The 15,051-nt window shown below is 37.9% G+C and overlaps 1 protein-coding gene across 2 annotated transcripts in view; it reads right to left on the bottom strand.

Moving 5' to 3' along the window:
• Nucleotides 1-15,051, bottom strand: part of FHIT (fragile histidine triad diadenosine triphosphatase) — a 1,475,077-nt gene that overhangs the window by 1,261,030 nt on the left and 198,996 nt on the right. The gene's annotated exons all lie outside the window — the stretch shown is intronic.

Here is a 15,051-nt window from a genome sequence, read left to right as displayed (position 1 = left end):
CAGCAGTGAAGTCCTGGACCAACCACATTATGTATCTTACAAAGGACTAGTATATAGAATATATAAAGAATTCTCAAAGCTCAATAGCGAAAAAACAAAAACAAAAACAATCCAATTAGAAAGGGGGCAAAAGACAAGAGCAGACATTTCACCAAAGAACACATGCAGATGGAAACTACATGAAAAGACATTCAACATCATTAGCTTTTAGAAAAATACAATTTTAAAACCACAATAAGATAGCACTACATAACTTTCAGAATGTTTAAAACAAAAAGTGGTAACAACAGGTGTTGGTAAGGATGCAGATAAACTAATCACTCATACGTTGCTGGTAAAAATGTAAAATGGTACAGCTGATCTGAAAAAAAGTTTGGTGATTCCTTTTAAAACTAAAAATGGACTTATCGGGGCGCCTGGGTGGCTCAGTCGTTAGGCGTCTGCCTTCGGCTCGGGTCGTGATCCCAGGGTCCTGGGATCGAGCCCCGCATCAGGCTCCCTGCTCCGCGGGAGGCCTGCTTCTCCCTCTCCCACTCCCCCTGCTTGTGTTCCCTCTCTCGCTGTGTCTCTCTCTGTCAAATAAATAAATAAAATCTTTAAAAAAAATTTAAAAAATAAATAAATAAATAAAAATGGACTTATCATATGACCCAGCAATTGTACTCTTAGGCATTTGTCCTAGAGAAATAGAAATATTTTCACGCAGAAACTTGTATATGAATGTTCATAGCAGCTTATTTGTAATAGACAAAATAATCCAAATGTCCTTCAATAGGTGAATGGTTAAATAAACCTCAGTACATCCATAACATGGAATATTAATCAGCAATTTTTAAAAAGCCAATCTCAAAAGGATAACTACTATATAGTCACTTTTATATAACATTCATGAAATATGACAACTATAGAGATCAAGAACAGATCAATGGTTAGGGATGGGGCAACAGGATGAGTGCGGCTATAAAGAAGTTGAAAGAGTTCTTATGATGGTACAGGTAAGGGATTTGTGTTGATGATTTCATGAAGCTATGCATGTGATAAAATTGCTTAGACACACACACACACACAAATGAGTGCCTGCAGATCTGGTGATCTGAATAAGCTCTATGGATTGTACCAGTGTAAATCTCCTGGATTTTACATTGTACTATAGTGAGGCAAGATACCAACCATCAGGCAAAGCTAGGTAAAGGGTACCTAGAACCTCCCTATACATTTCTTTGCGAGTTACTATGAATCTATAATTATTCCCAAATTAAAGTTTTCTTTTTTTTTTAAATCAGATTTACTGGTTCGGCATAAAAATTCCTAATCTAGGTATTGTTTTCTTTGTGATTTGCCTTGCATCTGCCATTGAAGGCAGATTTTAAACCCTAACCTCAGATGCCCATTCCTCCAATAATTTCTCCTTCTCCAGGCTCAATGCCCTCCTTTATCCCCCTTCTTATAGTTTGAAAATAGTAACTGGAGGGACTGGAATCCCTTTAATGGCCGACCAAAACTCTACACCTGTTCCCAGGGTGTCCTTTGACTGCGTCCTGACCCTGTTCCATCTCTGTTGTCCTCGCTGTCTCCAGCTGATGCTTCAGGGATGCAGCTGGAAGAGGTTTGGCTGGAGTCCTCCCCCCATCGAACATAGACCAATTTCAATTGCTTGTGGCACTTTGCTAGTGATGTGTGTATGTGTGTATAAACCTAAAGCACAGGAGAAGGGAGAAGGACTTTAGGTTTCTATAGAAATAATTTATTGTATATAAATTCTCCCAAGAGAAATCTGTGTCAGTCTACAGAAAGTGTCTCTCTCAAGGGACTGATACCAGTTGTCTGTATATTCAGACCACTGATAGCCATTTGCAATCTGCAAAGACAAAATGTATAAATGCGAAGGGAAACACCACACTGCTGTTCCTTTGTAAGATTAAGAAATTTATTCTAATTCTTAAAAGTTAGCTGAATTCTCACCCTTTTACAAACTAGACTGTAAAATACAGCCATCGAATTGACCAAGCACTCCTAGTTTTTAATCCTGATATTGAAGCCTATCAAAATATTAGCGATGAGAGCTTTCATTTGAAAAATCCTGATAATTCTAATATTCAATTATAATATGCATTTGACTACTACACTGTACTTATGCCCCTTAAAAGCGAAAGCTAGTACTACTTTAATACTGACTTCTCCCATGCTTATCATTAATTAAAAGGTAAAAAACTATTACCAGGGTATCTGCAATCAGGCTTTCAAAGTAAAAAACATCAATATCCAGTAATTGAGAACATTTAAGAACAAATTTTAATTAGAAAAAAAGTCAGAAGAGAAAAAAAAAATGTTCTGTATTATTTTAAATTGTAACCAGATCAGTATATACTGATACAGTTACTATACAGTAACTGAAATGTTATGATTGCCCATGCCTTCCAGGCTCCCATCCAATTTTTTTCCTATAGCAGATGCTAAAGAAAAGACATACAGTCAGACATATCCATTTATATAATGTTTACAGATATAACACATCAACAATATCTTGTTTGAGGTTTTTACAGAAGCTAACATCAAGAAGCAAAATGTGTTCTGCCTGTGTACTTATGTACTTCAATTCATGCTCATCCTTAGAAGTAGTCTGATGGATTATTAAATTATGGCTGGACTAAGTACCCACTAAAGCAAAGTGGTATACTTGTGTCGAGGACACAAAGATGAATAAAACAGTCCCTATCCTAAAGGAGGGCAAAGTCTAGTATTAGAGCCACATGAATAGCCTACAAATGAAAGAACTCAAACATAGGGTATGTCCATGGTGAAAGGGAAGGGCTTAACGTCAGTTGAGACTGATAAAACAGAATACAATAGTGGTAAAAGCAAGAATGGCTTAAGTGTCTTTAGCTCCCTAATCAACCCTATTGACACCCATCTAAGCTACCCCAAATAAACAGTGTGCCTGGTATGAACAAGCAGTTTCAAAAACTGCCCCCTAGTTTCTTCTTCTCTACCAATCAGAATCCTAACAGGACGTAAATGATACACTCAAATTAAAATTAATTGAGGAAGGCTTAATAAAGGGACTATTTACAAAAACTTGGGTAGCATATAGGGAAACGATAAGGGTTATTCAATACTCTGGAACTGTTATCATCCTTATGCCTAAAGGGAGAAAAGGAAAGAAGCAGTGACCAGAACATCAAAGGGAAAAGTTTGATAAAGAAGTTAATCTTAAAACTAGCCATCACCTCCAGTAGAGAGACACAACCACCCCAAGTGATCCTATAGGAACAGCTCCAGGGCAACTAATATCTTAACCTCACTATCCTCCCTTCCTCTAATCTCTTGGTTGGATTTGGATTCTCCATTGGCCAGAAGGCAAAAAAATCCATTGATGAAATCCATATAGATCAGCAGATGGAAAAGAGTATCTGATTCCTACTATTCAGAAAATCAGGAGCTACCTACTGCCTAGGGCAGAGCTGCTATGAAAATTAAATGGATATAGGCACATTATGCACATAAGTATGATATCAAACATAGGTGAATGAGAAATGTAATTTATTAAATACACAATAAGGGGTTTTTCATTATACCATTAATTTGGTAATGATCTATGCCTCCTGTCATCTCCTCTCTACATGAGATATACTTAGGAGGGGGAGAGGAACCAACTTTTCCAGAATGGCTACTGTGTTTGCAGCATAGTGCTAAGTATTTGATATACATGCCATCTCATTTAATTCTCCCTAGAAACTATAAGATAGGAATTATTTAGCCCATGGGATAGGTGAAGAAACTGAGGCTCAGATATGTTATCCAACTTGATTATGATTATAATTAGGAACTCAGATGTGTCAAACTCCCAAGTTCATGATTTCTCCATCATTTCACGTGATCAGGTATAGACGGGACACTTGCCCACATCAGAAAAATTTTTCATCAAATTCAGGGGAATTAGAGAACAAACTTGCTAAAGGTAAAGCATGCATCTGAGGGTTGCCATATAAGAGCTAGTTAATAAATGGTAGATAGTAGAAGAAGGAGGAGGTGGTGGAGGTGGTGAATGCTGGTGATAATGATGGTGATGGTGATGATGGTGAGGATGGTGATGGTGAGGATGGTGATGGTGAGGATGGTGATGGTGAGGATGGTGATGGTGATGGTGAGGATGGTGAGGATGGTGAGGATGGTGAGGATGGTGATGGTGAGGATGGTGATGGTGATGATGGTGACTGACAGTGACAATGATGGTGATGATGATGGAGATGACCGATGGTAGTGAAGGTAATGATGATAAACACCTCATCTTAAAAAGGGCTAGAGTTTCTATAACTGACACCAAGGATTTCTTAAATAGACTATCAGTATGTAACAACTATATTTGTTAATACTTATGTCTTTTTGTTAATTCTGGTCCTTCAGTCACAAAAAGAAGCTTTTTAGAGCAGGCTGTGTGGTGCAGTAGCTTGACTTCTCTGAATTTTGGTTTCACAGACTAAAATCCAATTATAGTGTCTGTGTCACCTACAGCTGATGTGAGGAATGAAGGACAGAATGTGTTTAGAGCACCGTGGGATGGGGCCTGGGACACGAGGTCAAGTTAGCCCTTTGATGTTGCTGGGAAGGTTGGTTCAAATATGTGGATTATTAGCAAGTCTACCTTTGAGTAAAGGACCGAGAAATGGGAATGGTCCCTCTCCTTACTCCATGTTACTACCCACCCTAACTCATCCTACAAAGTCTAGAATCAGAGTGTATAAAGGGGAAGAGCCAGCAAGGAAAGGCAATGGAACAAGACAGCTTGTGGGCAAAACAAGTAGGCTGTAGCAAGAGCAGATCCCACTCTGCCTACAATAACACTTTTTAAAGTAAAAACTGTCTGAAGTCACATCTGAAAATAAAGGCCTTGGTAAATACTATATTGGCAAAGAGAGTTTGTAAAACAGTTTTACTCAAACAGGACAGGGCTAATGATATAATTTTGGTTTTGAAACTTCTTTTAATATGGATTTAATAATAATAAAAATAATTTAATATGGATTTAATGTACCGAAAGAAGAATCAGAAGACAACTTAAAGCACTACTTTTGGGATTTTTTCTTCTTTTATCACTTCAACAATCATCTGAACCAGAATGTTTTAAAAAATTATCCTACCATGAAGGGGCACCTGGCTGGCTCAGCTGGTAGAGAGTGTGACTCATGATCTCAGAGTTGTGAGATCAAGCCCCATGTTGGGCATGGAGCCTACTTAAATAAATAAATAAAAATCTATAAAAATTCTACCATGATATATATCTACAATGGAATATTACTCAGCCATCAAAAAATGAAATCTTACCATTTGCAACGATGTGGATGGAACTAGAGGGTATTATGCTAAGCAAAATAAGTCAATCAGATTAAGACAATTATCATATGATTTCACTCATATGTGGAATTTAAGAAACAAAACAGAGGATCATAGGGGAAGGGAGGGAAAAATAAAATAAGACGAAATCAGAGCAGGAGGCAAACCACAAGAGACTCTTAACTATAAGAAACAAAAGGGTTGCTGGAGGGGAGGTGGGTGGGGGGATGGGATAACTGGGTGATGGGCATTAAGGAGGGCACATGATGTAATGAGCATTGGGTGTTATATGCGACTAATGAATCACTGAACCCTACCTCTGAAACTAATGATACACTATATGTTAATTAATTGAATTAAATTTAATTTAAAAAATTCTACCATGAATATAGCACTGTCAATGACCATAGCAAATGCTAAACAACAAAATTCTTCATGAAATTTAAAAATGTTCATGAATCCAAGGTTATAAATACTTTAGGGGTAACACTTGACACTTTAGATTTACGTAATGGGCCATTACCAACTCCTGTGTCTAAGATTTCCATTCTGACAAAAAAAAAAAAACATGAAAAATCAAAAGAAGGTACTAAAGAAACATGAACAGATTGAAGAAAAAAATTCCTAGTATCTTTTTACAACTAATTTTATTCAAAGAAATGCATCACTCTTTTAAATAAACTATACACCACAAAATTTCTCTTTAGATTGGATCTTTCAGGAGTAATTTAGCAGACTTAAAGCTTTAGTGAAAAATACATGAAATACAGAGTGAATAAAGTGTTTTTACTCCACCCTACAGAAAATATCTAGTTATACAAATATATATATGGCTAAACTCTGAAACCCACGCAGTAGGAAGTTTCATAACTGGATTTATTATAGTAAGCTACTGATATTTTTGATAGGAAAGGAGAGGGAGGGCGGGAGGGAGATATGAACCTTGGAATACATCCTTTGCAACTTGAGATATAAAAGTTTCATGATTTACATTAATGTACTTAATATTTTAATATCAAATGTTGCTTCTTTTATCTTGCTGTCTTACTGAAATAGGCTAAGAAAAGGTAAGCCTGTATATGAAATGGTTCATTCATAGTGATAACAAGTTTGAATTATAACTTAGCCAATGAAGGGTTGTTGTTCTATATTTTATTGCTTTTGCTATTTCTTTAGCAATCATCTTTGCAATCTGTCTAAACAATTCTCTGAGCACTGACATTTGCAATAATATGTTTACATCACAGACTTAGGCCCTGTCATTTAATGTAACAAGAGGCTGTATTTTGTAGCTCCCAGACACTTTGCATACCTCACTTCCTCCTTGGCATGAAAGTAGAATCATTTTTTCATCTGTCTTCTTTAATTACCTTTACAGGCATTAACAACATTATACTAAAAATCTGTGGAGGGGCGAAAGATTAATTAGGTTCAGTGGGGTTAAGAAGTATCATATTCTTTTTCTCAGGTGAAGGTCTATTTGATAACTACTTCATTTCCCATAAAGCTAAAAAAGGTACTATTTAATTTTCATCCTATCAGTTCTTGGTCTCTTATTAAAAACTGAATCAGGGCACGAAATTAACAATCCATAGTTACAATGCATTCTGATTCTGCCACAGAATTTTGAAGTTGAAGGGAACTTGTGTTCTCTTGTGCATGCAAATGCCCTATGCCACTATAGAATGTGTTCTCTACACTTGGCAGGGGTTGTGACGTCCCAGTCAGATCCCAGTTCCATAGCCCATTCCTCCCTGCAGGTGCTACCACCAGTCTCCTCCAATGGACTGCCCTTGAGTGATTAGAGTCCTCTTACCCAGAGATGCCTAGGAGATATACCACCATACTCACCCTCCACCCAGGGCCCATAGTTAATGACTGACTGATACAAAGGGGAGGTACAAAAGTCTCGCCTCAAGGTGGGACTGACTCTGGTATGATTCATGCTCCAGAGCTCGCCATGTGATCAGGATAATTTCATTGGAAACCACACCCTTGGTAGATTCTTCCCCTACCCTATCCTAATTCCCTGACTCCCTTCCCTTCCTGGTTTTTCCCAAGAGCCCTATCTTAATAAACCCCCTGCACAGCAATCCCCATCTCAAGTTCTGCTTCTAGGGAACCCAACCTAAGCTCCCACAGAAGCAGACATTGACGAAAAGACAGGATACACATGGTCTTCCAGTTTTTGCAGGTTATCAACAATATCCCAGCCATTATAAAAGTCCCTGTCCAGAGTGCTTGACAAGCACAAGCTGGTGGTGGGAGTCACATGCCAGTTACATGACTGTGTGAAGGGAAGTTCTTAAGATCTATAAACTCACCTCATTGACAGAAGTCACTAGCTGAATCCTACTCTGGGGAAGGCTGCAGTTACAAGGGCTGCCCTTCTTGGCAGGGGTCAGGCAGTGCCCTACATGGCAATGTTCCACACTTTGGAAGAACAAAAGAAGTCTGGGACTAGCAGGAAAAAAATAGGACGAGCTGAGTATCAAACTACAAACAGCTATTTGAAACCTCCCGGCTAGAGGTGGTTGTGTTTGTGCCATAGCTTTTGGGTTGAGTCTTGTAATGAAAGAATGGATCACCACTTACTCTATGCTGTCAGTAATAAAAGCTATCAAAACTAAGTCTGAATGGGCCTCACTGTCACCCTGTAAATCTACCAGGGACAGCTTAATGAGGGAGGGACATTATCTTTTCTCACACTCCAATTTTACTCATGTAAGAAATGTGGCCCATATTGGCAATTAACTTGAGAGATTAATTAAATCCAATAGCAAGTTCAGTTTCTTCCATGGTGCGTTCTGATATCATGTGAACTGTGGGCATTTAGCACATGTTAAATAATAATCATTAAAATAATTGAACTAATTTGCACTTTTTTCTTGCAGAAAACTGGCAGCTAACTTCCTCAGTAAATGAATTCCACAATCTGATACAGCTACTCAGCATTCCACATAGTCTTATTCTAAACTCTGCTTTATTATTCTTGAAATTCCCAACAAACACTGCACAGTAATTACATTTCTTTCCTCATCAGTTTCACTCACCAATGGTATTTACTATATTTTATTGGGTCCTTCTGAAGAATGAGGAGTCAGGGGCACCTGGGTGGCACAGTCGGTTGAGAGTCCGACTCTTGGTTTCAGCTCAGGTCATGATCTCAGGGTCCTGAGACTGAGCTCCGCGTCAGGCTCCATGGTGGGCGTGGAGCCTGTTTGAGATTCTCTCTCCCTCTCCGTCTGCCCCTCCCCCCTCAAATAAATAAATAAATCTTTCAAAAATAAGGATGAGGAGGCAGCCATAGCCTTTACTCAGTGTCAGAAGACTATAATGGCATGTGCTCTGGTTCTCTTAGGCGTTTTCAGTCATCTTTAGTTCTATTTTTGTGCTTTTTTTCTCTGTAATGCTAAAGTACTTTCCTCCACTATCATGTGTAAACTCTGTTTTTTTTTAAAGATATTTATTTATTTATTTGAGAGAGAGAGAGATCATGAGCAGGGGGAAAGGGTAGAGGGAGAAGCAGACTCCCTGCCCACTCCATGCGGGACTCTATCCCAGGACCCTGGGATCATGACCTAAGCTGAAGGCAGATACTTAACCAACTGAGCCACTCAGGTGCCCCTTTCTATCTTTCTTTCTTTTAAAGATTTTATTTATTTATTTATTTGAGAGAGAGGGAGAGAGAATCTCAAGCAGACTCCATGCTGAGCAAGGAGCCCAATGTGGGGCTCGATCTCACAGCCCTGAGATCATGTACTGAACTGAAACCAAGAGTCAGATGCTTAACCGACTGTGCCACCCAGGGGCCCCTGAAGAACTGCTTTCTATGCTGGCAGGGAACTCTATGATGAGATGATACCCTAGATCTGCCCTGATTCATTAGTGAAGAAAGTTTATATTAAAAATCTTTTACACGGCAAGAAGCTTCATCTACCTAGGTGGCATCTTGAAACTAGTAATAGATGATAATTAAAATTGAGTCCCAATGTTCCAAGAATAAAAGTCATATGCTGAGATCCTAACCCAAAATGTGATAGTATTAGGAGGTGGGGATCTCTGGGCCCATATTATTATATGATTAGGTCATATAATGGAATGAGTCCTTGTAAGAGACCCCATAGAGCTCTCTGGCACCTTCTGCCATGTGAGGACATGGCGAGAAGACACCTCTATGAACCAGGAAGCAGGCTCAAGACCAGACAACAAATGTGCCAGTGTCTAGATCTTGACTTCCCAGTCTCCAGAACTGTGAAAACTAAATTTCTGTTGCTTAAGCTCTGTGGTATTTTTGTTACAGTGGCCCAAACAGACTAAGATAATGATAATGCATTTCTACACATGATGACAAAAAAGAGTAAATGATAAATATTTGAATTTATTGATGGGCATGATCTTAAACTTGCATCAAACTGAAAAAATTTCATTCAAATCATCCAGTATTAGTTCATATTTTTCACTCAGGCTATTATTTCAGGCAAATTACCAATCATAACAGCTAATATTATTAAGTTCTTATAAAGTGCTTTACACACATTCAAGCATTTATTTCACTCAACAATCCTATGCAGTAAGTACTATGTTCATCCCAATTTTCAGATGAAGAAACTAAAGTTTAGGGAGGTTAAGTATCACACATAGCCACTTAGCATCTGGGTTTACCTGCGGCTTGGTCAATCTGGACCAAACAACCAAGGGGAGTTAAGCTTGACATTCTGTTCTGTCTTAATAACCAAGGAAGACACTGCAAATACCTGCACAGTAATGTACCCTAAGATCACAAGCTTACCTTCAGGACTGTCAGTACTGAGTCAGCTAATCATGTAAGAGACATAGCTGAAGTCCTTTCTGATATTTCTTATATCACCAGTTTAACTGCATACAAAATAAGTTATTTGGTTCCAAGATGCATTTGAATATTTTTCATTGTAGCAGAATTATGCAGGGAGGAGGAGATGATACAGGAAGCAGATAGTTCTATGTTTTACAGAAAGTAAAAGCATAAAACTATAATCTATATAATTCCACTGAATTCTCAGTCTATATAGGAGTCATGGCATAATGACACATTATTGGAAAGATAAAATAATTTTGATTCGCATTCTGTAATATGAAAATTTTCTATTTTCTTGAGGTGACCTTCTAATGCTTCCTTCCTGTCCACAAGGTAGAAACCTTGAAGTAATACGCTGTGGGCAATTACATGCACTGGCTTATTTATCAGTTCTTAGATTTAGATTATAGTAGATTTCTTGTATGAGCTTAGAAAATTTTCTAAATTCTTTACAAATGTGGTTATAGAATTCCAGAAAATTGATCCTGAAGAGGTTCCTATTTGTGACAATGTATAGAACATTTCATCATAAGAACTAGGTGCAAAAGACATGAATTCCAAGGATTTACAACTTTCAGTATTAAAGAGTCTACCTTTTATTTTTAGGTTCCTCACATTGCATGGAAATTAATCTAAAATGCCTTCTTAGGCAGAAATTTGTCCTCATAATTAAACTGTTGTTGATGAATCCAGATCACGAATATGAGCATCAGTTACTGAATTCCTCAGAACACATGAAGGGGGTTAAAATTGATCATCAATACACCAGATGTCCTTAGGTTATTATGTATCTTCATTCTTCTGATTTTTACAGATTTTGTAATAGTGGTCTTCCAACCAGAGTTCACAAAATCAGATATTTTTAAGAGAATCAATTTCCAGATGCTCAACTTCTTTCCTAAAATTGATCTGTCTGACAATGCACTTGTAAGTCAAGGAGTATTGGGGATGACAATTTCTATTTAAAGACGCTGCCTTTTCATTTGCAAGCCATTGTCAATGAATATACAGCTCCTGAAGAAAAGTCCCATGAGAGCAAAGCAAAAAGGGAATCGATAAGAAATACCAACAATGGAGGTGCCTTATTTCTCCCAGCGGCAGACTATTACAACCCTCTCACCATATCTAGCAATCCATTTTAGACTGAGAATTCAGAAGTGAAAGGATAAGTCATTCAGAGACCCATGAGAAAGTTTATTTGAATGCAAAAAAATCAACCAAGCAGAAAATAAACCTGACCTAGATGATTCAGCAAATAAGTCTCCCAAAGTAAGTTATGTGGTAGACGTTTTCCATAAAATTGAGCTAAACCTGCAGCTCCAAGGTTTTGATGAAATATATTTAAAGCATGTGATAAAATAAAGCATTTTGTCCAAAACATACAAAAAATCTGCAGAGTTGTATTGAACTTTGGAATATTTCTAGTTTCCCAACTCTGAGCATATCAGTTCAACATGGTGCCTCTAAGAGAAAAAGCAACAAGTACAATTCATGGGCACTTGAGAAGCTTTGGGCAGCCCTTAGTATACCTCCCAGAAACAAAGAAAGTGAATGTCTCATGCAACTGATTAGCAAATCCTTTTGCAAGTCAGTTTTTTCCTTGCAACAAAATTAAGGAGAACTAACTGAGTTGTCAAAGGATGAATCACAAAAAGTAACTTGATGGTGATGGGAAATTATTATGTGATGTTTTGGCATAAAACTGGAAAGTTTAAAAAATTCAGTAACATAAAAATCTCTCCAATCTCATCTACTTATTATGTGAGAAAAATTTCTCAATGTTTACATCTAAAAAAAAAATGAAAAACTCGAATTGTACTAAATCCTGTCTCATTCCTAAAATAAATGATACAAAAACTATTTTGAAAAAAGCAACCTTGTCCATCTTATTAATAAAGATCCAATAAACATACTTGTTATATCTAATAATACTCAATGTTTGTTATATATTTGTGGTTTTGATCTGTGCCAATAATATAGTAATAACTCAATTCAGATGTAACTTCAGAACTTAGAGGATAATGGATTCAGGAATTTCTTTTTTTTTTTTTTACGGTTCTGGGACTAAAAGATGATCGAGAAAAATTTTTAATAACATTCTGTGAGGTAAGAAAATGAAACTATGAATTTAAAAAGAAGGTGTACAGTATTCAACCAGTAAAGAACTTGTTTATATACTTGTAAATAGACAATGTCGAGAAACCAATTATTATAGCACTGAGATCCTAAATGAATATACTTTAAAAATGATTTAACCATTTAATTTTTAAATATGCCAAAAATGTTCTTTGCATTTCTTTAAATTTAGGATGAAAAATTTGATTTTTTTTTCCAAAAGTCTTTCAAGGTTTAGAAAGCAAAGAAATGGGAGCTCTCTGCTTTGTTTCTCTTGCTGTCTTATTATTTCTGGAATTAGAAGGTGTGCTTTCCCGGCCCCACTTTCAGATCTGCCCTGTGATCCATGGTTCCCTTAGAAATTGGCTTTGGGAATAAGCTGGGGTCCAAACAAATGTGATACTAATTACTTGTTTTACCATAAGACCCATCACGTGGTTCTTTCAAACAGCAATCTCCTCTAGTGCTTCTGAAAAGTGGCTTTATGATTATAAAAATTCATCACTGCATTCCATTTGCAGGCTTTTCACTTAAGTCTAAAATACAAATGTATTGCTTTGATTCCATAGCAGATTTCCAGGAATAATCCTTTTTTTAAAAAGTGGCTTCACAAATATGTGATTGAGTTGAGCATGGCAAGAAAAGAAACTCAGAGCAGTAAAACAAATGGGGAGGCGGGGAACGAGTATGATGACAGAGAAGAAGGTGGGCAGCTCCTAGCAGCAGGGCCTTTTCAAAGACCACAAGGCTAACTGTTATCACTAATTCACAAAAGGATGGGAACACGAATAATTTTTCACTGGAGAACAAGATGCCTATTGTTCAACACAGTTCTTGTCCCAATAGCAGTATCAGCCTGATTTCTGTCATGGTTTTCTGTCTGAGACAAGAAATGCCTAAAAAAACAAGGGGGCAAAGTATTTCTTAAGGTCTAATGATCTTTATTCAAGCCCCTTGACCTCTCTATGGAACTCCATTTTCTTATCTGTAAATGAGAAGGTTTCTCTAAACCAATGATTCGAGCAGGTGCAGGAAAGGAGGCAAGGAGGGCAGATGTGAAGGGCCATGTCCCAAGGGGTGAATTTTTTTTCCGGCATAACACCCATGCCCAGCACAACCTTCCAGATTCTGACTCACTCAAGCTGCATGGCTACGTCCACACCCCAACCAACACTGAGAATTCCTGCTGTGGGGATTTGTGTTCTCTCCTTCCAACGGGACAAAAAGCTGAAAACCCAGTGTCTAATCTTTAAGGCCCATTCCAGCAATGAGATTCCATGATTCTTTAGTTATGACTAGAAAACTTACTGATATTTGTTTATTTCCCTTCTCTTGTATCCTTTGTTTCTAGCAAGCATCACTATTTACTCCTTACCACCCAGAAGAGGATAAGATGCATGCCGGGGAGGTCGGGGGGGTAGTGAAATAAAAAATGTAGGTAGAGATATATTTTCCACAGCCCAGACGCTCAAGAGCTACATTAATCTGTAGTCCTAAACTTTCACAACTTCACAATTCTGCCAGCTTAAAAAAAAAATTATGGGGAATTTTAAGTGATCCTCTTTTCCCTCATCTTGAAGCTTGTTAAAGGGTATTTGTAAAAAGGAGGTACAAAAGATGAGGTTGCCAGATAAGGTGCTCCTTATAAATCAAAGGAGCTCCCAGACAAAATGGGGCCTGACATGGTGGTCAGTTGTCAGAGTAGAACTTAATTTAGCAGTAATGATAGAAAAAGTATGTCAGACTAAGTGCTTGATCAAGAATCTGCAAATATTTCAACAAAATGGCCTTGATGTCCGTTAAAGCAGACAACCCCAGGTAGAGAAAGACGAGACTGGAAATAAATTAACAAAACAACCCGCAGACTCGAGGGGGCAAAAAAAATCCTTTTTTATCCCTCCAGCTCACCTTTCTCCCCGTAACTCTCAGAGGTTCTTGAGTTCGAGAGGCTTTCCAGCCCTAATGGTGGGCTGGTGGAGATGTTTGTGTCCCTGGACCGAGTAACTTCTCATAGCTCTGAAGCCCAGAGTCACCCCCGTTTAAAAAAATCTCTTCTATCCTTTGGATTCCGCTTGATCTCTTTTTATCTAATTAATCACATCTCAGGAACCAGGAAGTAATTACATTAAGAACTTGGAGGCATGCCTTCAGGAATGTCACTATGGCTTTCTGTTTGTTTGCTTTAAAGCAAACCAGCACTCTGGAACTTGATTCAGATTAGCAATTTTGTGCTTTCAGCTGAACACAATGTAATGGTTCTACTCCTGGCTGTTAGAACAAGGAAGCAGGTAAAGGTCATAAACAAATATGGTTTAATCCCAGTTCCCCTCCCCTTTGTATTCTACTTTAAGATGGTGACTTTGGGTCCCTGGCTTTGAATATGGAGCATAGAGACTATTGACAAATGTTTACTTGAGGGTCAAGTGGGATGAAAAGGAGGAAAAGAAGTCAGAACTATCCAGAGGACTTAGCATTGGTCAAAGCAGCTAAGAATGATACATATCTTCAAAGGGACTTTTTTCCCTTTTTTGAAAAATTTGGTCAATCTAGTAAGTGTTGAAGACTGTTCACTGAGCCGTTCAAAGACATAACCACCCTGAGATTGCTCCTCCACTTGTCTATTCTCCCAGGCCCCTGTGAACATCTGCTATACGCCAGGCCTCTTCCAAACAGAAGGAAGTAGGTCCAAAGAAGACATGCTCTCATAAAAAGGGTGTAAATACATTTAAGAAATTCTCTGAAAGCTGATAAGCCACCTGATCTCCTAG

The sequence above is a fragment of the Neomonachus schauinslandi genome, chromosome 1 (assembly GCF_002201575.2).
Source record: "Neomonachus schauinslandi chromosome 1, ASM220157v2, whole genome shotgun sequence".
Taxonomy (NCBI): Eukaryota; Metazoa; Chordata; class Mammalia; order Carnivora; family Phocidae; genus Neomonachus; species Neomonachus schauinslandi.
The sequence above is the reverse complement of the archived record's forward strand: the minus strand, read 5'-3'. Positions and strand labels throughout refer to the sequence as shown.